The sequence below is a fragment of the Amblyraja radiata genome, chromosome 19 (assembly GCF_010909765.2).
Source record: "Amblyraja radiata isolate CabotCenter1 chromosome 19, sAmbRad1.1.pri, whole genome shotgun sequence".
Lineage (NCBI taxonomy): Eukaryota > Metazoa > Chordata > Chondrichthyes > Rajiformes > Rajidae > Amblyraja > Amblyraja radiata.
The window spans coordinates 10,731,778-10,755,240 of record NC_045974.1 but is presented as its reverse complement, the minus strand read 5'-3'; the positions used below and the strand labels follow the sequence as shown (position 1 = coordinate 10,755,240).

The 23,463-nt window shown below is 47.0% G+C and overlaps 1 protein-coding gene across 1 annotated transcript in view; it reads left to right on the top strand.

The window, feature by feature from the left end:
- Positions 1-386: 386 nt before the first annotated feature.
- znf800 (zinc finger protein 800) overlaps positions 387-23,463 on the top strand; it is an 87,803-nt gene continuing 64,726 nt past the window's right edge. Inside the window, exon 1 of the mRNA XM_033037646.1 lies at positions 387-848. The gene's annotated coding sequence lies outside the window, so the exon portion shown is untranslated. The remainder of the gene's footprint in view (positions 849-23,463) is intronic.

The following is a 23,463-nucleotide window of genomic DNA, read 5'->3' as shown; positions in this document are numbered from 1 at the left end:
TGTATCAAATTCCAAAGCCTCAAACGTTAAGTTTGGCAAAATCTCCAAAGAATGAACGGTGATGAAATCTGAACAAGAATAGCCAAAATTAATCCAACAGTAATTTTGGGTAAAAAATAAATGCGATTAATTAAAAAAAATAAAACAAAACTTAAGCCGCACCTTTGGAATCTGATGGACATTAAAAAAAAAAAGAAACTCGTGAAATAAACTGTAAATTAAAAAAAGGAAATGAAAATAGTGCGTTGGAACTTGGGGGTCATATGAGAGCTAACCTCTTGTGCACTATAATTCTGCCCCGCTGATGTTGATCTTTGATCTCACGTCCCTGGATTTTTTTTTGCGCAAGGCAAGGTTACAGAGGCAGCGTCTGACAAAAGGTTTGGAGGCAGCCCTCAGGAACGGTGGCTCAGCCTCCAGCCAGTGAGTTGCAGACTCTCCGGGTCTTCTGACAGACGGGACTGGGGTAGCTGCACACTCACGTACTCGCTCGGTAGCGTGTGTGTTAACCTAATCCCTCCAGAGGAGCGCAGCACACTTTAGACTCAAGCGTGTGTGCCCGTGGAAGAGTCGGTCTCACACACACGCACTCCCTCCCACTCTCTCTGTCTGTGTGTCTCTTTCGCTCTGTCCCTCCGTCTTAATCGCTCGCCACGGCCGACTGAGAAGAAGAGGTGGACAAAAGCCCCGGCCGGTGGCTGGTTTCGGCGGCACCCCGCCCAACAGCGCGCAGGCAGCAGCCTCTCTCTCCGGGCAGCGCGGAGGCGGCGGCGGCGGCGGCGGCGGTGGGGGAAGAGAGAAAGGCGAGTCGGAGAGGAGGCAGCGCTGCCGGGCCACACAACCGCCAGGTGAGACTGGCTAGCTGCGTGGAGACGGGCGGGGGGGGCTCTCTTTATTTGCGCGCCGCGATGCCTGGAAGTTGTGGAGCCGTGTATTTCCGTGCTGGCAGAAAATGGCGCCCCCGGGGCTGGGCTTCTGCCCCGGGACAGGGGACGGAGACGGGGGCCTGGGAGAGAGAGAGAGGGACAGGGGGCAGAGGCAGAGGCCGCCGCCGCCGCCACTATCCTGGGCGCGGCGCGGTGCGCGGCCCGCTTTTACGAATTAAAATCTCAAGGCATCTACGCCAGACCGTGTTTGCAATGTATATTTTACGCGTTACAAAAAAAGTGCATCTGCAAGCGGGGAAGGTGGCTGTTTATTAACATATATATATATCATAATATTTATTTTAAAACAAACAGGGGGGGAAACATGTGATCTCTCTTTTTTTCGCGATGTAAGGGCGAGGGTGGAAAAAAAAAAGAAGCAGGGGGTTTGGATTTATATTTAAAACACAAAGGACACGGCGCACGCAGCCGTTTCAGCTTCGGCGTTAGGGCTTCCCAAGCCCCGGGGCTGTGAAAGGCGCGTAAAGGCGGAAGGAAGGGTGGTCCCGGTGTGGTGCGCCAAGCCGCCGCTCTCGCCGCCCCTTTACCGGGGCATTGGACAGCGCTCCGGCCGCCGCAGCCCGTCTCACTCACTCCCAGCCGCGCCACTAATACACCCCCCCCCCCCCCCCCCCCCCCGGCTCTCTCGCTATCCTACCCTCAAGAGGAACCTCCCCTCCCCACATACCACCACCAACCCACCTTTCAAAAACAAAAACCTTCCAAAAATAATGACAAAATAACAAAACGAAAGCGGCTTGCATATTTTTTCCTACTGGCCCATTTTGGATGTTTGGGCTGCTTGCGTGAGTGTCTGTGTGTGTGTGTGTCTCTGTCTGTGTGCATCAGTGCTTGCACTGCACAGTGCCCATTCTTGCTCACTGCCTGCCTGCCTTTGCGCCACAGACACACATACACACACACTCTCTGGCGAGGGGACTGCAGACTTGCGGGGCACACTGAAAAAAACACAACCCTTTACAGTTTTTTTTGTTGCCTTCAATTGTGCCTTTCATCAAGTTCATCTGCTCTTTTTAATGGTCCAACATCGAGTCCTTCCTTCCTTTTCCCCCTCCTCCTCTCCCTCTCTATTTTTTTTGTTGGCCAAGTCTCTCCTAGAGACCGATTTTCTCTGTGCGTCTCTCTCCGTCTCTTCCCACCGCCGCCCGTGTCCCCCTTTGGCTAACAAGAGGGCGACGCAGATGGTGGCGGGGGTGAGGGAGAAGGAGAAGGAGAAGGGGGCGGCTGTGGCGAGGGGTTTGCGTCCACAAGCGGGAAGCTGCGCCACCGACCGGCCCGTGGCCTTACGCACCCTCGGAGCTGCTCTGTGGAGCGGCTGCCTGAGAGAGTCCGGAGACCGGCCGCTCCGCTACCTCTGGCCCCCGGCACCTTGCCCGGCCCGGCCCTTTGGCCAGCCCGGTTCTCCCCGCCCCGGGGCCGGGCACCCACAGCCGCTGCCGCCGCCGCCGCTGCCTGCGCGCCCGGGGAAGGCGGTCCACACCCCCGGCCGCTCCAAACTTTTCCACGGCGGGCGATGTTTCGCGGAGCTGCCGATAAAGCGGCGCCCGGCTTTTCTCTCTCTCTCCCCACCCCACCCCACTGCCCCACCGCCGACCCAGCTTGTTGTAAAAAGAAAGCGAAACACTTCCACGGCGGCGGCGGAGAAAGAGAGAGCGGCGCCCGGCCCGGGTTCCCTTCTCTCGGGCCAGGTCCCGCCTCCCGCCCGTTCTGGGTTGCGCCCCGCCGGCCGCTGGAGGTGCCCCGGCCGCGGCCAACTCTGGCACGGCCATCCCAAGACAATCTTAAACCAACCCTCCCCCCCGCACCCCTCCCCCCTCCACTCCAACTTTACGTCCAAAAACCTCTCTCCCAGCCTCCCCCTTTCTCCATATTTCTCCCTCCTCCCGCCCCATCCCTCCCCCCTCCCCCTATGACCCTTCCTCCCCACTGTCGCCACGACACCCTCCTTCCCACCCCCCACATTGCCGCAATCTCTCACCTCATTCCCACCCTCCCTCCTTGTTTCCCTCTTTCCCCCCAACACCCTACCCACATCACCAGGACCAGGACTGTTGTTCTGGTAACACTCAACCACTCTATACCCCTTCCTCACAGGTACCCCATCCTTCCTCCCCCAACACCAGATGCCACCCTTCCCTCCCCTCTCCATCCCAACACCAGTCCTTCTGTACCACACTCAAATCACTCCCTCACCCCCCCCCCCCTCCCCCTCCCCCTCTCATGGTTTCCTCCACTCCTCCATCTCGGCCCCTGCCTCATACCAACCCCGGGCCTCCCTCTTGCTCTGCCCCCCTACCTCCACACCTCCCTCCATCTCCCTCTCCCTCAAACCTACCTTTACCTCTCCATGCCTCCTCGTGGTCCAACTGTGCATAGAAACATAGAAATTAGGTGCAGGAGTAGGCCATTCGGCCCTTCGAGCCAGCACCGCCATTCAATATGATCATGGCTGATCATCCAACTCAGTATCCCGTACTTGCCTTCTCTCCATACCCTCTCCATACCGTGCACGCTTGCCCCTCCTCTCCTCGCCTACGCTTGTGCTCTAACCTGCACTTTGTCAATCAAGTCCATGATCTGAACCATTCATCCTATTTCCCTCACCACAGCCTTCATTAAGTGTTTCCAGCATCTTCAGTAATTTATCACAAATCCCTTCCACTAATAGCTCCCCAATCTTTCTCCCCTGAATCATTAGCAATTTTTTAAAAGATGTTATTGACATTGATCTCAGGTAGTGCTTATCTGCTAACAGATCTTTAGCTTGAGTTTCACCTGGACCATTTGGTTTTCAGACACTATCACAGTTTTGGCCCAAATATAGGCTTGTAAGATGACTTCTGTGGGTGCCAAAACACTAACCCTTGAGGTTAAAGTAGCATTAAAAAGCTCTTGTAAACTCTTAAGTGGACAAAAATGCTGGAGAAACCCAGCGGGTGAGGCAGCATCTATGGAGCGAAGGAAATAGGCGACATTTCAGGTCGAGACCCTTCAGACTCAAGAAGGATCTTGTAAACTCTTTGTCGCTGGGGTAAAAAAATGTGGATTGTTGTGGGTGAAGGCCTGTCACCTCATCCCCAGCAGCAGGATCGAGGTTCAAGTCAAGAGTGTTAATTATCCTCTGCATCTTGACTTGAACAATGGAATTCTTCTTTGCTGTGGATGTACAGACCCATTAAATGAAATAATGCAACACATAAAATATACAGTAAGTTACCAGTTGTTCTATGTAAAGCAGATCAGGATGGTGCAAGTACATACTGTAGTAGTGCAAAGTCCATAGTATTTGGTGCTGAGGTAAGGTTGTGGTGGTGGTGTGGTGTGGTCAGGATGGTGTTGGCCCTTTGATGATATTAGCCGCCTTCTTGAGATTTTGCTTCCTGTGGATCCCTTTCGATGATGGGGAGGTCCGTACGCATGATGCACCGGCCAATATCCGCAATCTTCTGCAGTCTTCTTCATTCTTCGGCCTTCTAATTATTGGACCAGACTGTGGTGTAACCAGTCAGTATACTCTCCACTGTACCCCTGTAGAAGATCGGTAGAGCATTTGCTGCCCTGCCGCATCTCCTCAAACCTCCAAGGATACGAAGGCGTTGGCGTGCTTTCATTATAAATGCTTCAATATGCTAGGCCCAGGATGGATCATCAGAGACCAGTGCGCCCAGAAATTTGGAGCTTTTGACTCTCTCCACCAAATCCCCAACAATTAAGACAGGTGCATGGTTCCACAGTTTCCAAGTAGTCAGCAATCAGCTCCTTGATCCTGTTGACTTTGAGACCAGGACTGTTGTTCTGGTAACACTCAACCAGATCACTGATCTGCCTTCTGTACGCTGACTCATCATAACCCATTACGGGCCCAATGATAATTGTATCATCAGCAACTGTAAAGCTAGCGCTGGACCTATGTGTGGTTGTGTAGTCACGGGTAAAGAGAGAGGGGTCTACAGTATATGCACAGAGCCTTGAGGTGCCACTGTGCTCATGGTCAGCGAGAAGGAAGTGTTGTTGTTAATGCATACTGATTGCTGTTAGTCAATGAGGAAGTTGAGCAACCAGTTGTATACGGTGGTGCAGAGACCCAGGACTCCGGGGTTGACGATGAGATTTGAAGGTACAGTGGTGTTGAACTCCGAGCTGCAGTCAGTGAACAACAGGTTGATGTAGCTGTTTCTATTGTCCAAGTGAACCAGTGCAGAGTGGAGAGCCAGAGAGTTTGTGTCTCGAGATACAGCCCACTGAGTCAGCGATCCCCGTGTACCAGCACTATCCTACAGATAATTTACAATTTTTACCAACGCCATATTATCCCACAAACCTGTACGTCTTTGGAATGTGGGAGGAAACCGGAGCACCCAGGGAAAACCCACGTGGTCACGGGGAGAACGCACAAACTCCCACCAGACAGTACCCGTAGTCAGGATCTAAGCCAGGTCTCTGGCGCTGTAAGGTGGCAACTCTACCGATCCGCCACCGTGGCACTCTTGTGGTGGGAGGCAAATTGAGGTGGGTCCAGACCATTACTGAGGCAGGAGTTGATTTGCATTGTAACCAACCTCTCAAAGCACTTCATCACCATGGACATGAATGTCATCGGTCGGTCACCATTGAGGCAGAATACCTTGTTGTTTTGCACTGGTGTTATGGATATCCTTTTAGAGCAGGTTGGAATGTTGGACCACAGTCATAGGATGTCTGCAAAAACTCCAGCCAGTTGGTACATGCAGGTTTTAAGAACACAGCCTGGTGCACCTCCTGTTATGGGGAGAAGTCCGGAGAATGGGGTTAGGAGGGAGAGATAGATCAGCCATGATTGAATGGCAGAGCAGACATGATGGGCCAAATGGCCTAATTCTGCTCCTATCTCTTCTAACCTTATGACACCACCTAGGCCGGATGTTTTCCAAAGGTTCACCGTCATGAGGGATCTTGTAATGTCGACTTTGGAGACTGAGATTTTTCATCATTTTGTCAGGGGAAGTGGGGGATCGTTGAGATACATAGCTGTTCTCCCTTTCGAGGTGAGCACAGAAATAAGTGAGTTCATCTGGGAGTGATGCATCGTTGACACTGTTTCACCTTGGAGGAAGTGATGGCGTGCAGGCCCTGCTAACGCTGCCCGGCACGCATCTGAGTCTACAGATTAGTCCGTAAGAATCTCTTTACGTTTGAGATGGCCTTCTGAAGGTCGTACCTGGACTAGTTGTATGACTCTGGAACACCTGACTTGAACAGGTGTCTGAGGTTATGGGGAGGAGGCAGAAGGATGGGTCGATCAGCCATGATTGAATGGCAGAGTAGACTTGATGGGCCGAATGGCCTAATTCTACTCCTATTCCTTATGACCTTATGACATTGCAGATCTGGCCCTCAGTAGATTGAGGACCTCCTGTTTAATCCAAGGCTTCTGGTTAGGGAATATTCAGATGATCTTGGAAGGAACGCACTCCTCCACACTCTCCTTTATGTAGTCAGTAACGACTGTGGCATATTCATCCAGGTTAATTGATAAGCCTTGAAAATTGCCCAGTCTCCGGTCACATGTCACTACTTTAGATTTTAGAGATACAGCGTAGAAATAGGCCCTTCGGCCCAGCAAGCCCATGCAAACCAGCGATCCTCCGGTACACTACTTCCATCCTACACGCTAGGGCCAATTTACAATTTTACCAAAGCCAATTAACCTCCATCTAAGTAATGTGAAAGGAAACCGGAGCACCCGGGAAAAACCCAAGCAGTCACAGAATGGTATTTTGTCACATGTACCGAGGTATAGTGAAATGCACAAATGTTTGTATATTGTTCAGTACTAGTATCACTATGCCTAACACTTACTGTAGGTACATCCCAGATAAGCATCTCAGATACAGTACAAGTGTATAGTATTAGTATAGAGACTGGAAACAGAGTTGCCATATCTGGAGCCATTTTCAAGTCCCCGTTGTTATAGGTATAGAGTTCTTAACCAGACCATGAAGGCCCATTGTCCTGGAGGTGTTGTAGAGTCATCCTGGCCAAGAGTAGCTGTTGGTACCCTCCATTGCACTGTGCCATTGCAGGCCACATCCAGTCCACGTGCTAGACCTGTTTGAGTGGTGCCCGGTTCAGTCGAGCCCCAGGCTGTTCCTTCAGTGCATTGTTTACGCAGCAGGCAGGTTCCACCCCTCTATTACTTACCATATTCCTCTGTGTCACTCTGTGTGCAAAACGATCTGTGGGATTGAGGCATGTACCGCTTTGCATGGTACCCATCCTCTGGACTATTAGTATAATTTAGTTTCGAGATTACAGCACGGAAACAGACCCTTCGGCCCACTGAGTCCGCACCGGTCAGCGATCCCCGCTCATTAACACTACCCTGCACACACTAGGGACCATTTTACATTCATACCAAGCCAATTAACCTACAAACCTGTAAGTCTTTGCAGTGTGAAAGGAAACCAAAGATCTCGGAGTAATCCCGCGCAGGTCATGGGGGGTACATACAAGCATCCATAGTCAGGATCGAACCCTGGTCTCTGGCGCTGTAAGGCGGCAGCTCTACCGCAAGGCTACCATGCCGCCCCTGGGCCACAATATTTCAGCGAGTGATCCAACTAACCTCTGGCCTGGATACCTCCTGCAATCTTTCTGTGCGTCTTTCCCCACACCCAAAAAAACCTTGAGAACATTCAGACCTGGAGTAATAATTCGGAAGTATCACGTGCAATTAGTTAAATGACCTGCAGTGAGCATCTCCAGCAAGAGACTATCTCTTCTTGGCATTCAATGAAGTTACCCTGGCGATCCACCATCATGATCAATGTGGGGAATCATCACTTACCAGAGACTGATTAGAAACATAGAAAATAGGTGCAGGAGGAGGCCATTCGGCCCTTCGTGCCAGCACCGCCATTCATTGGGATCACGGCTGATCGTCCTCTATCAATAACCCGTGCCTGCCTTCTACCCATATCCCTTGACTCCATTGGAAAACCTGGCTAAACATTGTGGTAAGTGGGCATTTGAAAGTTGGCACAGCGATAGAGTTTGCGGCCATACAGCACCAGAGAACCAGTTTCGATCCTGGCTACGAGTGCCTGCATGTTGTACGAAGTTTGAACGCTCTCCCCGTGACTGTGTGAGTTTTCTCTGATAACTTTGGTTTCTTCCCACACTCCAAAGACGTACAGGTTTGTAGGTTAATTGGTTTGGTATAAATGTGGAAATTGCCCCTACTATAGGACAGTGTTAATATGCTGGGATGGTCGGTCAGTACGGACTCGGTGGGCCGAACGGCCTGTTTCCGCACTGAATCTCTAAACTAAAAACTAAACTAAAGTGGGACTAAATGTCCTGTCTCTCCATTAGCTTTCTCTCATCTTAAACACCGAGTCCACAACGACCAGCGATCCCCACACATTAGCCCTACTCTACTACACACTAGGGACATTTTTTTACATTTTTACCAAGCCAATTAACTTACAAACCTGTATGTCTTTGGAGTGTGGGAGGAAGCCAAAGATCTCTGAGAAACCCACGCAGGTCACGGGGAGAACCTACAAACTCCCTATAGACAAGCACCCGTAGTCAGAATCGTAACCCTGGGTCCCTGGTGCCGTAAGACAGTAGCTCTACTGCTCTGCCCCCATCTGGTCCTGATTGTTTGTTGTAGAAAAGGACCTCCTAGTTTTGTGAAGCAAAATATAAAATAATCATATCCAATGACTATTTGGGAATTCAAGTCTAATTGCTGACATAACAATTCATCTAAAGAGATTTTTGAAAAAACACATTAGTCAAATTGAGTTTATTGCCATATACAGTACAAAAAAAAGTAGACAAAAATGTGGGAGAAACTCAATGGGTGAAGCAGCATCTATTGAGCGAAGGAATAGGTGACGTTTCGGGGCGAGACCCTTCTTCAAACTGAAGAACAGAAACATCACCTATTCCTTTGCTCCATAGATGCTGCCTCACTCACTGCGTTTCTCCAGCATTTTTATCTACATTCGATTTCTCCAGCATCTGCAATTCTTTCTTATACAGGTACAATACAAGCATCTTGCCTGCAGCAGCATCACAGGCATAGTCTCAGACAATATACAAAAACGGAAATTAGTTATAAATTCTACAGGACGGGGGAAAGAAAAAAGATAACATTGCAAAAGAAAACATTGCAAAATACAAGATATTTGTGCAAAATGGAAAACAAGTCCATGAAGTTCACAAGTTCACAGTTACAGGAGCGGAATTAGGCCATTCAGCCCATCAATAGTTCATTCCAATCATGGTTGATCTATCTTTCCCTCTCAACCCCATTCTCCTGCCTTCTCCCCATAACCCCTGACACCCATACCAATCAAGAGCCTATGAATCTCCAGCTTGGTCTCCAAAGCCTTCAGTGGCAATGAATTTCACAGATTCACCGCCCACTAACTAAAGAAATTAAAGTGGTTTGTAGTGTTCCATTGCCGAGGGAAGGTGTGGTTTGTGCCGGTTGGTTTAAGGATCTGATCGTTGTCGGAAAGTATCTGTTCCTGAGACTGTTGCCATGTGACTTCAGGCATCTGTATCTCCTGTCTGACGGTAGGAGTGGGAAGAGGGAATGGCCCCAGATGGTGGGGACATGTTGCCTTGAGGTGGCACCTCTTGTAGGTGCTTTTGCTGATGGGGCGGGCTGTGCCCATGATGGACCGGGCTGAGTCCACCATTCTCTGCAACCTCATGTGTTGGAATTGTTATATCTGACCATGATGCAACCACTGGGGATATTTTCTGCTGTGCCTCTCCACAAGTTTGTTAGAGTTTTGGGGGCATGCCAAATGACTTAAAAACTTTAGGAATATAGAGTCACTCCCTCTCGTCTTTTTCATGATGACATCTATATGCTAGGCCCAGGACAGGTTATTCATGATGTTATTGCCGAGGAATTTGAAACTGCTAACTCACTCCATCATCGATTCAACAACAAAAAAACGGACTATGGACACCAAATGCTGGAGTAACTCAGTGGGTCAGGCAGCTTCTTTAGTTTAGTCTAGTTTAGTTTAGAGACACAGTGCAGAAACAGGCCCTTCAGCCCACCCCGTCTGTACTGACCAGTGAATATCGCATTATCCCCACTATCTTACACACTAGGGGAATTTTACTGTAGCCAATTAACCTACAAACCTGTATGTCTTTGGAGTGTGGGAGCAAACCAGAGCACCCGGAGAAAACCCACACGGTCGCAGGGAGAACGTACAAACTCCATAGTCAGGGTCGAACCCGGACCTCTGGCAACGTAAGGCAGCAACTCTACAGCTGTGCCGCCCTGAGGTGTATCTGTTCATGGTGTCAGTGAGGAGGAGATGCTCTGCTGATGAGGAAGTCAAGGATCCAGTTGCAAGGAGAGGTACAGAGGCCCAGATCTTAGTGTAACTCAGCAGGTCAGGCAGCATCTCTGGAGAACACGGATAGATGACATTTCCAGCCAGGACCCCACCCACGTTCTCCAGAGAGCGTGCTGCCTGACCCTCTGGCTGACTCCAGCACTTTGTGTGTCTGTCTCACCTGGAAGGGTTGTTGAGGGCCCTCGCTGGAAGTGAGAGGTGAGGTGTTGACACGGTTGAGTTTGGAGATGATGGTAGTGTTTAACGCTGGGTTGTATTTGATGAGCAGCAGCGTGGCATTATGTGTCCCTGTTATCCAGATGATCCAGTGGAGAGGCAGTGAGATAGCATCCATTCTTGACCTGTCGGGGCAGGGGGCCATTTGAAGTGGATCCGGTTTCAAAAATGGCCTGGCCATAAACCACTTGAAGCACTTCATTACAATGGAAGATGGTGGTCATTGAAGCAGGTCACCATGCTCTTTGTGTATAATAGAGGCCTTACCTTTGTACCCCTCCACCCCACCTCAACAAGCTCTGCATTTGCCATGACGTAGAGCTTTTCTTCCTTCGCCTCTGCCTCCGTGCCTTCTTCTATGGGAAGGAGTCCTCATCGCCCAGTGATGACCCCCTTCTCTCATCGCCAACACCCCTCCTCTTGGACTCAGTACAATACATGCCCTTTGAAGCAGACCGCAAAAGTGAGAGGTTGAGAATATCCTTGTATAAAATCCAGCCAGTTGGTCAGCATGAGGTAGATACAAAATGCTGGAGTAACTCAGCGGATCGGGCAGCATCTCTGGAGAAAAGGAATCGGTGACGTTTGGGCTCGGAAACCCTTCTTCAGACCCTGTCAGACCGAAGGGTTCCAACCAGAAACGTCACCTGTTCCTTTCTTCCGGAGATACTGGCTGACCCGCTGAGATACTCTGGTGTGTCATTGTTCCCCCCTCACAAAGTGAACATGAAAGGCCTAGAAGGTAGACACACGATGCTGGAGTAACTCAGTGGGACAGGCAGCATCTCTGGAGAGAAGGAATGGGCGACGTGTCGGGACGAGACTACCTTCGATTTAAACCAGCATCTGCAGTTCTTTCCTACACATAAAAGGCGTTGAGCTCACCTGGAAGCGACTCTCCCCAGTTGTGCCTTGTCGGAGGTGATACTGTGCAAGCTCTGCCACAGCTGTCGAGCATCCACCCGTGACTCCAGCTCAGTCCAGAGTTATCTCTCTGTGCTCACTGTGTGGCCTTCATGTGGTTGTACCTGGACTTCTTGTATGACTCTGGATTGCCAATCCTAAATGCTCAATGGGGTACCCATCTAGAAACATAGACAATAGGTGCAGGAGGAGGCCATTCGGCCCTTCGAGCCAATACCGCCATTCATTGTGATCATGGCTGATCGTCCCCTATCAATAACCCGTGCCTGCCTTCTCCCCATATCCCTTGACTCCACTAGCCCCCAGAGCTCTATCTAACTCTCTCTTAAATCCATCCAGTGATTTGGACTCCATTGCCCTCTGTGGCAGGGAATTCCATAAATTCACAACTCTCTGGGTGAAAACTTTTTTTCTCACCTCAGTCTTAAATGACCTCCCCTTTATTCTAAGACTGTGGCCCCTGGTTCTGGACTCGCCCAACATTGGGAACATTTTTCCTGCATCTAGCTTTGTCCAGTCCTTTTATAATTTTATATGTTTCCTGGATCTCCTGGTTCTTCCATTGCTTCTGCTTTGGGAAGACGTGGAATGTTTTTTGAGGGTATGCACTCGTCAACCCACCTCTATATAAAGTTGCCGATGACTGTGGCACATCAATACAGGTCCGCTGGTGCATCTTTGAACGTGGTCCGTCCGGGCCCACTGATTCGAAGCAGTCCTGTAACTGCTCCTCTGCCTGACCAGCATCTCATAGTTCTCTTCACCATTGCGCGCTCTTCAGTCCCTGCCCGTAGGCAGGAAGAAGAAGCACAGGCAGGTGGTCAGATTTACCAAAACACACCGAATAGTGAAAGGCCTGGATAGAGTGGATGCGGTGAGGATGTTTCCACTAGTGGGAGAATCTAGGACCAGAGGTCGTAGCCTGAGAATTAAAGGAGGTGAGGCGGAATTTCTTTAGTCAGAGGGGGTTGAATCTGGAATTCCTAACCACAGAAGGCTGTGGAGGCCAGGTTATTGGATATTTTAAGGCAGAGATAGATAGATTTTTGGTTAGTACGGTTGTCAGGGTTTATGGGGAGAAGGCAGGAGAATGGAGATTAGAGGGAAAGATATGATTGAATGGCAGAGTAGACTTGATTGACCGAAAGGCCTAATTCTGCTCCTATTACTTATGAACTTATTTTCCAAGGTTCTGGTGAGGGATGGAGTGATAGATGCCTCTGATGCTGGTATAGAACTGGTGAAATGCATTGGGGCGATCACCCTGCATTTACTGTATGTCTGGAGTGTGGGAGGAAACTGGAGCACCCGGAGAAAACCCACACAGTCGGAGGGAGAACGTACAAACTCTGTACAGACAGCACCCGTGGTCAGGATAGAACCCGGGTCTCTGGTGCTCTAAGGCAGCAACTCTACCGCTGCACCACTGTGTCAGGGCCCATGGTCTTAGCTGCATCCACTGGCTCTAGCTGTTTCTTGATGGCACGTGGAGGAAGAAGGGACACAGTTGCGCTCCGGTAGAGTTGCTGCCTCACAGCGCCCGAGACCCAGGTTCGATCCTGACTATGGCTGCTGTCAGTATGCAGTTTGTCCCTTCTCCCAGTGACCGCATGGGTTTTCTCCTGATGCTCCCACACTTCGATGACGTACAGGTTTGTAGGTTAACTAGCTTCTGTAAATTGGAAATTGTCCCTAGTGTGTGTAGGATAGAACTAGTGTATGGATGATCGCTGGTTGACATGGACTCGTTGGGCCAAAGGGCCTGTTTCCCTGCTGTATCTCTAAAGTCCAAAGTCTAAATAAAGACCTTTGGGGTGCTATTGATGTTGCAATAGTGGCATTTATGTGGCAGGTCACTGCTGACCCAAAGATATTGATGGTTAGTTTGTCGTAATGTTATGGTAATATCATTAAATGTCATGGGTGAATGGAGAAACTCTCTCTTGTTTAAGAAATATACGTTGCCTGCCAATTTTCAGCTAATGGTATCTGGGTCTTACTGACAGGGAGTGTTCATCTATTGAGAATGGAATTGTGACATGATGAAGAAAGGCCATTGATGAGGATGCTTTGACCTAGGATCTCTGGCAACAATGTCATAGAGCTGGAGTGATTTGACCTCCAAAAACCATAAACCTCTTCCTGTGGCCAAGGTTGACTCCAGTTGTCGGGGTGATTCTCTCCTTGATGCTCAGTCATTCACTGGCATTCCTTGATGCCACCACACCTGGTCAAATATTGCCTTGACACCATCACACCCTCGCCTCAGCTGTGGAATCTAGCTTTTTGGTCCATGTTGTGACAAAGGTTGTGTTGGGGTCTGGAGCCAAGTCTGGAGCATCATACAACACGGAAACAGGCCCTGCAGCCAACTCTTCCATACAGACCCAGATACCCTCATCTAAACTTGCCCACGTTTGGACCGTATTGCTCTTAATCTCTCCTATCCATGTATCCGTCCAAGTGTCTAAATATAACCATATAACAACCATATAACAATTACAGCACGGACCTCTACTCTGTCTACTCTGCCATACAGCACGGCAGGTACCAAATGCCGTTGGTACCTGCCTCACTACCTCCTCTAGCTGCAGCTCGTTCCATATACAACACCGTCTGTGTGGAAAAAGTTCCTATTAAATCTTGCCCCTCTGAGCTTAAAGCTATGTCCTCTGGTTCTTGTTATCCCTACCCTGGGTGAAATACCCTGTGCATTTACCCTATCTATTCCCCTCATGATTCTGTACGCAGTGTCTTGCTGAAATCCAAATTCGGCATCAAACAGCAGGTTTATTGGTGAGTAAGAGTTGTTATTGACAACTTCCATTATACTGTTGACTATTTAATTTGTATGCTTTTTGTGTATTGCACATGCCAGGGTAATTGTCCACATTGTTGGGTAGGCACTAGTGTTGTAACTACATTGGATCAGTTTACAGGCGTGGTCAGTTCTGGAATGTAAATCCTAAATGCTACAGGCAGGGAGTTATCAATGTGCACTATCATATTAATGCTGCAGTTCTTTTAGATTCTGTAGGTGGTGCTTTTATTTCATTAAAACACTTAAGTGTATATAATTCCTATAGATGGTGCTGTGATACAGCTTCTGATTGTTAAGGGAGTTATGCGATGTCACACATGGCTGCGATTGTATTGCCGTATACATGTGCATTTGGATATTGAGTTCCCACAAATTAGTCACTGTGAGAATTGATCATTCAACTAAAGCAGTCCAAAATTAAACCTGAATCAGTGTCACAAAATCTCAGAATTATGAATTTCGTAATAACACTATTAAATGTAGTCTTTTGGTGTTTGTAACCTTTAATGCTTTCATTAAAGTTTTTTAATTGAAGGTTTCAACATTTCCCTAAGGCCCGGCCATGAACCTGATATTTCCCCCCCAAGAGATTTGAGAACTAAATCTAGATTTTGCACACGTGATGTGTGTCTGGCTTTAACGTACATCCTATAACTGTACCCATGGAATATTAGATCTGTTACTCCAGCAATCTTTGCCTGAGAGTTTGTCATTAAATACTTGCTGAAGGTAAATGAATAAGTTTGAGACACAATAAAGAAAAAGTTGATTGTGTTTGTGGATATATTAACATCTTTGCTTGGGGAAAGAACTTTACACATTTGTAATTAACACAATATTATTTGCTATGATCTGTGTACCAGAGGATATTAAGCTGATTTGTGTGTGTGCGTGCACACACACACACACACACACACACACACACACACACACACACACACACACACACACACACACACACACACACACACACACACACAAATCTCTCACACACACACACACACACACACACACACACACACACACACACACACACACACATACACAAATCTCACACACACACACACAAATCTCACACACACACACAAATCTCACACACACACACACACAAATCTCACACACACACACAAATCTCACACACACACACAAATCTCTCACACACACACACACACACACACACACACACACACACACACACACACACACACACACACACCTGCATTCCCTCACCATCCTTCCCCCACCCAAGTCACACCAGCTTTTCATTCTCAACTAGTTACAGCTAACAATGACCTGTTTCCTTTATTGTTGTGACTTTTTTGCATGTCTTTCATTCAATTGCTCTATATCTCGCCACATCATTGTCTATATCTCTTGTTTCCCTTTCCTGTGACTTTCGGTCTGAAGAAGGGTCTCGACCCACAATGTCATCCACTCCTTCTCTCCAGAGATACTGCCTGACCCGCTGAGTTACTCCAGCTTTTTGTGTCTATCTTCGGTTTAAACCAGTATCTGTAGTTCCTTCCCACACGCACACACACACACACACACACACACACACACACACAAACACGTGTATATATGTGTATATATATAGTTTGTATTATTAAGTATGTGTGTATGTATCTATACATATATGTATGTGTGTAAATATACACATATACACACATACATTACACACACATATATATATATACGTGTGTAACACATGTGCGTGTGTGTATATATATGCGTATGTAAATTTTTACATAAATTCTTGCTTGCTGCAGCACAACAGAATATGTAAACATAGTACAGTGTAAACAATATAATAAACGAGAAAAAAAAGTTTGGTGTAAACTATTTTTCCTGCAGTTTCCTCTATATATACACACACAAACGGTGCACAACAGAGCTTTATTGCCACATGTGGAAATGCACAGTGAAATTTATGTTCTTACAAACAGTTCAGTAAAGTATTGCCAAACCAGTTTAGTTTATTGTTACGTGTACCGAGGTACAGTGAAAAGCTTTAGCTGCGTGCTAACCCGTAAGCGGAACGGCAGTACAAGATTGTAATCGAGCCGTTTTCAATGTATGGATACATGATAAGGGAATAACGTTTAGTATAAGGTAAGTCCAATCAAAGATAATACAAGGGTCACCAATGAGGTTGATAGTCGTTCATGACTGCTCAATCTTTGATACCTGAGCACAATGCCTGACTACCAAAGTGTAGAGAAATAGTGTATTGAGACCACATGCAGGAGGCTCCAGGTTTTAACACCCTCTACAAGTCCAGTCCACTGGGTCTTGTGGAGCAGTGCCCGATCCAGGCGAGCCCCAGGCTGCTGGGGGCCCTCCAGCGTCACCTTCCTTGGACGTCTGGCTCTGTGGTATGTCCTAATTGGGGCGCCACGGTGGCGCAGCAGTGGAGTTGCCGCCTCACAGCGTCCTGTGACCCGGGTTCGATCCTGACTACGTTTGCTGTATGTATGGAGTTTGTACGTTCTCCCCGTGAAAGCGTGGGATTTCTCTGGGCGCTCCCGTTTCCTCCCACATTCCAAAGACGTACAGGTTTGTAGGTTAGTTGGCTTTGGTAAAATTGTAAATTGTCGCTAGTTAGTAGGATAGTGTTAGTGTGGGGGGATTGCTGGTCGGCGCGGACTCGGTGGGCCGAAGGGCCTGTTTCTCTAAGGTGCATCTCTAAAGTTTAAAGTCTAATGTCCGACTGGCTGAGCAGCCTATCGCGGTAAAAATGACTATCAAACTGCAGACCAGGATGGAATAACACATCTTCAAAGAAGTGTGTTTAGTAGCATGACATTAGTATGGGAATTTATAAGTTGCAATTAGTTTTGGGGGGGAAAAAACTTTTTTTCATCAATACAATTGATCTCCGGTGATTGTAGAGGAGGTCAGGCCACAGCACGGCTGTGAAAGAGGACTGCATTACCCTCTACAACTTCAGGTTTTCCATGTTAAATGTGCGTGTGTGGATGTCCCAAAGTTACTCTTAGTTTCATGGATGAATGATAGGAAATAGTGATAATTTCACCTGTAAGTCCGGCCAATTCAATTTTGCTTTTTCAACTCAATAAATAAATGAAACATACTCGGATTACGATAGAGTTAAATACAAACAACATAATTCTGCATCAGAAAACGCTGCTTCGAACTAATGGGCTGCAGGTGATGCTGCTTGTTGTTGTGTTAATGTTTTATTGATAATTGTTTCATGTGCATTGAGGCGAATGGTAAATAAATGTGAGTGCTAGAGCCATTACGTTAGCACCTTATTCAAACGTCATCTATTCCTTCTCTCCATAGATGCTGTTTGACCCACTGAGTTACTCCAGCATTTTGTGTCTATCATCGGTGTAAACCAACATCTGCAGTTCCTTCGTACATGCCTTATCCAGGATGCGATGAGGGAAATTCTTGAGACTTAGTTTAAGTTTAGTTTAGTTTTGAGATAGAGCGCAGAATTAAGTCCTCCAGCCCACTGAGCCCTTGCCAACCAGCGATCCCCACACATTCACACTCTCCTACACGCTAGGGACAATTTACAATTATACCAAGCCAATTAACCTACAAACCTGCACTTCTTTGTAGTGTGGGAGGAAACCGGCGATCCCGGATAAAAGTCACGCGGTCACAAGGAGAACGTACAAACTCCGTGCAGACAGCACCCACAGTCAGGATTGAACCAGGGTCTCTGTAAGGCAGCAACTCTACCGCTGCGACACCGTGCTGTCAACTTGTTGTGGATTTTTCAAACCAAGATACAGTTAGAGATGAAACAGTCAAAATGCTTCAATATGCAAAAAATAATTCAAATTGTTTTTGCTCTTTAAGAAAATGAATTGCTACATAAAGGTTGCAGAAACTACATCGCTTCCAGGTGCTGCATTATTTACATAAATACATTTACGGCAGACTGGTTCTTTTTATGTCATTTAGGATATGTGGAAATGTCCAAAAGATCAGGATAAAATGATGAAAATTTTAGAAGAAGATCTGCTTCATGTTATTAAAAGAGTTTCAATAGTTCCATTCTCGTCCTGGCTACAAGTATGAAATTTGAAGGCACAGAATTTTCTGTCACTTGTGAGCCCCTGGTCTACTCATCTCATCTGTCTTTAGACTTTAGAGATACAGTGGGGATACAGGCCCTTCGGCCCGCCGGATCCGTGCTGACTAACGCTCACACGGTACACAAGCACTATCCTACACACTAGGATAGGAAATTTACTATATATTACTGAAACTAATTAATCTACAATCCTGTAAGTCTTTGGAGTGTGGGAGGAAACTGGAGCAGCTGGGGAGAACCCACGTTGTCACAGGGAGACTGAACAAAAACTGCACACAGACAGCACCCGCAGTCAGGATCGAAACCGAGTCTCAGGCACTGTAAGGCAGCAGGGCTGCGCCACTCTACAACCGCGCCACTCTGCTGCCCCTAAGCTCTCCTAATTTGAACTGATCGAACTGACAGCAACTTCTTACATGACATTAGCTCCAACCTTGTTAATTAAGTCCTCTGCTGTGGCTTGTTAGTTTAGTTTATTGTCACATGTATCGAGGTACAGTGAAAAGCTTTTGTTGCACGCTAACCAGTCAGCGGTTAGACAATACATGATTATAATCGAGCCATCCACAGTGTACAGATATATGATAAAGGGAATATCGTGAATAATGTTTAGTGCAAGATAAAGTCCAGTAAAGTTTGATCAAAAATAGTCCGAAGGTCTCAAATGAGCTAGATAGTAACACAGGACTACTCTCGAATTGTTGGTAAGATAGAAACATAGAAAATAGGTGCAGGTGCAGGTGTAGGCCATTCGGCCCTTCGAGCCTGCACCGCCATTCAATATGATCATGGCTGATCATCCAACTCAGTATCCTGTACCTGCCCTCTCTCCATACCCCCTGATCCCTTTAGCCACAAGGGCCACATCTAACTCCCTCTTAAATATAGCCAATGAACTGGCCTCAACTACCTTCTGTGGCAGAGAATTTCTCAGATTCACCACTCTGTGTGAAAAATGTTTTTCTCATCTCGGTCCTAAAAGACTTCCCCCTTATCCTTAAACTGTGACCCCTTGTCACACTTGAAGATGGTTCAGTTACTTGATAACTGGGCCTAATTAACAGATACAGCATGGAAGCAGCCATTCGGCCCACCGGGTCCGAACTGACCATCAATCGCCTGTTCACACTTGCTCTATATACCCTACATTCTCATCCATTCCCCGCACACGAGGGGAAACCTACGGAGGCCAACTAACCTACAAACCTGCAGCCTTTGGGATGTGGAAGGAAACCGGAGCACCTGGAGGAAACCCAATCAATCATCGGGAGAACGTGCAAACTCCACCCAGACAGACACCTGAGGTCAGGATCAAATCTGACAGTGTCAATTTAAAACTTTTTTTAACTTAATATAAAACAGAGCAGAAGAGAATGGAAACAGGCTCGGGTGCTGTGAGACCTAGAGTGTAAGCCTAGCTATGGGTGAGAGTTGGCATTGCATTTACAAGGCCTGCTATAAGGAGCCAAGAAACAACTAACCCATTCATTCAAAGGGAAAAGGAACAACCTGCTGAATGGTTTTGTCATGCCCGGCAGCATCTGCGGAGGGAAATAGATGGACAACGTTTTAGGTCGAGATAATAAGGTCAAAAGGAAAAGGAATAGAATTAGGCCATTCGGCCCATCAACCACTCCGCCATTCAATCATGGCTGATCTATCTCCCCCTCCTAACCCAATTTTCCTGCCTTCTCCCCATAACCACTGACCCCATAACAGAGGAAAGGTCCATAGAAAGGGTCTCGATCTGAAACATTCTGTCAATTTTCCTCTGCTGTTGCTGCTTGATCTGCTGCGTTCCTCCAGCAGATTGTCTTTTGCTCAAGATTTCAGAATCTGCAGTCACTTGTGAGACCATACCTTCAGTCTTAACTGGTCGTCAAATGTTGTGCATGTTTCTGGCATTGAGAAGCATTCAAAAATGTACAAATTATTTAAACACTTCAATTTAAAAAGTTAATGAAGAACATTACAGCACGGGAACAGGCTCGTTGACCTACAATGACTGTGCTGAACATGATGCCAAGATAAATAACCTCTGAGTGCATGTGATCCACATCCCTCCATTCCCTGCAGAATCATATGCTTATTTAAAAGCCTCTCAAATGCCACTATTGTATCTGCCTCCACTGCCACCTCTGACAGTGTCTTCTGGACACCCACCACTCCGTGTAAAAAGCGGCACAGTGGCACAGCGGTAGAATTGCTACCATACAACGCCAGAGACGCGGGTTCAATCCTGACTATGGGTGCTGTCTGTACGGAGTTTGTACGTTCTCCCTGTGACCACATGGGTTTTCTCCAGGTGCTCTGGTTTCCTCCCACACTCCAACGACGTGCAGGTTGTTTTCTGTAAACTGTCTTTAGTGTTCAGGCTGTAGAACTGGTATGCGGGTGATCGATGGTCAGCGCGGACTCGCTCGGCCGAAGGGCCTGTTTCCAGGCTGTATCTCTAAATCTAAAACTAAACTTAAAAACAAAAAATAACTTGCCCTGCACTTTTTATTTTTTACTTTGTCCCTCACATCTTAAAGCAATGCCCTGTTTGAAAAAAACAAAACAGAATACATAATAATAAGAGTATTTAACAAAATAATTCAAATTTATCTAGCACTTAGTCCCTCATTCTGATCTTGTTCATTACAATCAATGAAGATGCCTTTCTAGGTCCAACCTGGTAAAAAAAATCTGCCAGTGGATTTCATGACTTCAGTGCTGTGGAATTGAAGGAATCTTGCATTCTCTTATCAAACTAAGTTGGAATGGCAACATTCTGGATGGTCAGGAATCGTGACATCAGGCACATTTTGTTAGGCAACTGAACCATCCGACCAACTAGAGAGCAGTCCTGAGCTGCTATGTACCTCATTGGAGACCCTCGGCCTAACATTGATCAGACTTTACTGGCTATATCTTGCACTAAAGATTATTCCCTGTATCAGGTATCTGCACACTGTGCATGGCTCGATTGTAATCACGTTTTGTTCTTCTGCTGACTGGTAAGCACGCAACAAAAGCTTTTCACTGTACCTCGGTACACGTGACAATAAACTAAACTCAAATGTACAGTAATGCCAAACTTGCCGATGTTTGTAAAGAGGCTGGGAGTGGCGGAGAAGAGTGAAGTTGGAACCTCCTCGAGGAAGTCCAGACTCATGTTCCATCTGTACCAGCATGATAGGCGGCCTTTTGTAAGTCAAAAGAGGCAAGGGAACCACATGCCGAGTAAATGATTTATTTCCTTCCCGGTCCACCGACAATGGATTCAAAACATTTGAACATAAAATATCTTAACGCAAATCCTGGCATCATTTTCGTAAATCTTCCTTGCATTCTTTCCAGCTTTAGAGTCAATATAGCTGCTCTTTGGAGTTTTTGAATATAGCGGAAAGAAGTAAAGGTAAAATCTATTTGTTTAAGAAGGAACTGCAGATGCTGGAAAATCGAAGGTAGACAAAAATGCTGGAGAAACTCAGCGGGTGCAGCAGCATCTATGGAGCGAAGGAAATGGGGCAACGTTTCGGGCCGAAACCCTTCTTCAGACAGAAGGGTTTCGGCCCAAAACGTTGCCTATTTCCTTCGCTCCATAGATGCTGCCGCACCCGCTGAGTTTCTCCGGTACTTTTGTCTACCGAAGGAGAAGTCTATAATCTGCGGTTTTCAGGTTTTTCATTTAGAGGGAACAATATAAGTTTGGAGTTTAAGGCTTATTCCTTAAAGGGAAATGCATGGCTGAATAGTGCTGATGGGAATAACAAAGGGCTGGCATTTTCTTGACAGGACAAAGTGTCCCTCCTATGATCAAAGCCAATATCAGAAAATATAAAATATGAGAAAATTCATAAAGTTTCAATATTCATAGAGTTATTAATTCAGTTTGTGAAGCTGGGAAAGTGAAAGAACATTTTAAACACATACTTGAAATAAAGTCTCCTGATTATATTTGCATTTAAGAAATCATTTTAAAATTGCACCAAAATCAACGGAAATAGAAAATGAGCTCTTTAAGGTTATTTGCGACTTTATTTTATCACATGAAATTACATTTAAGAAGCGTAGGGTCTTGATCTTCAAACATGCGTGCTGAATGTATGAACCTTACTATGTGAGCATAATTTCATATAAAGAAAGACTAGAGTGCTAGAGTAACTCAGGGGGTCAGGCAGCATCTTTGGAGAACATGAATAGGTGATGTTTCAGGATGGGACCCTTCTTCGGACTGATTCAGAAGAAGGGTTCCAACCCAAAATGTCACCTATCCATGCTCTCCAGAGTGGCTGCCTGACCTGTTGAGTTACTCCAGCACTTTGTGTCTCTTTAAAAAAAAAAACAGCCTCTGCAGTTCCTGTGTAGGAAAGAACTGCAGATGCTGGTTTAAATCGAAGATAGACAAGAAATGCTGGAGTAACTCAGCGGGACAGGCAGCATCTATGGAGAGAAGGAATGGGTGATGTTTCGGGTCGAGACCCTTCTTCAGACTGATGTCAGGGGAGTTGCCGGGACAGAGATAGAATGTAGTCGGAGATAGTAAGACTGGTGGGAGAACTGGGAATGGGGATGGGATGGAGAGAGAGGGAAAGTAAGGGCTATTTGAAGTCGGAGAAGTCAATGTTCATACCACTGAGGTGTAAACTACCCAAGCAAAATTTGAGGTGCTGTTCTTCCAATTTGCGCCTGGCCTCACTCTGACAATGGAGGAGGCCAAGGACAGAAAAGGTCGGAATGGGAGGGGGACTTAAAGTGCTGAGCAACCGAGAGATTGGGTAGGTTAAGGTGGACTAAGCGGAGTTGTTCAGCAAAACGATCGCCGAGCCTGCGCTTGGTCTCGCCGATGTAGAGATGACAGCGAGACCAAGCGCAGTCTCGGCAATCATTTCTGGTTTATAACCAGAGGTGGCATCAGAAACCTACCAGTATTCTTAGAGTAAGCCTCACTGACAGACTTGATACCTCCAGCTAACCCTAATAATATTAACTGCATGACTTTATGCTGGGGAGGATGCAAGAGAACCAATAAGATGATTTTTTGTTGTCGTCTGCTTAGCCTTGAACATGACGCTCATTTGTCTAGATGTTTAGACCAGTTCATCTTGCTGAGCATCT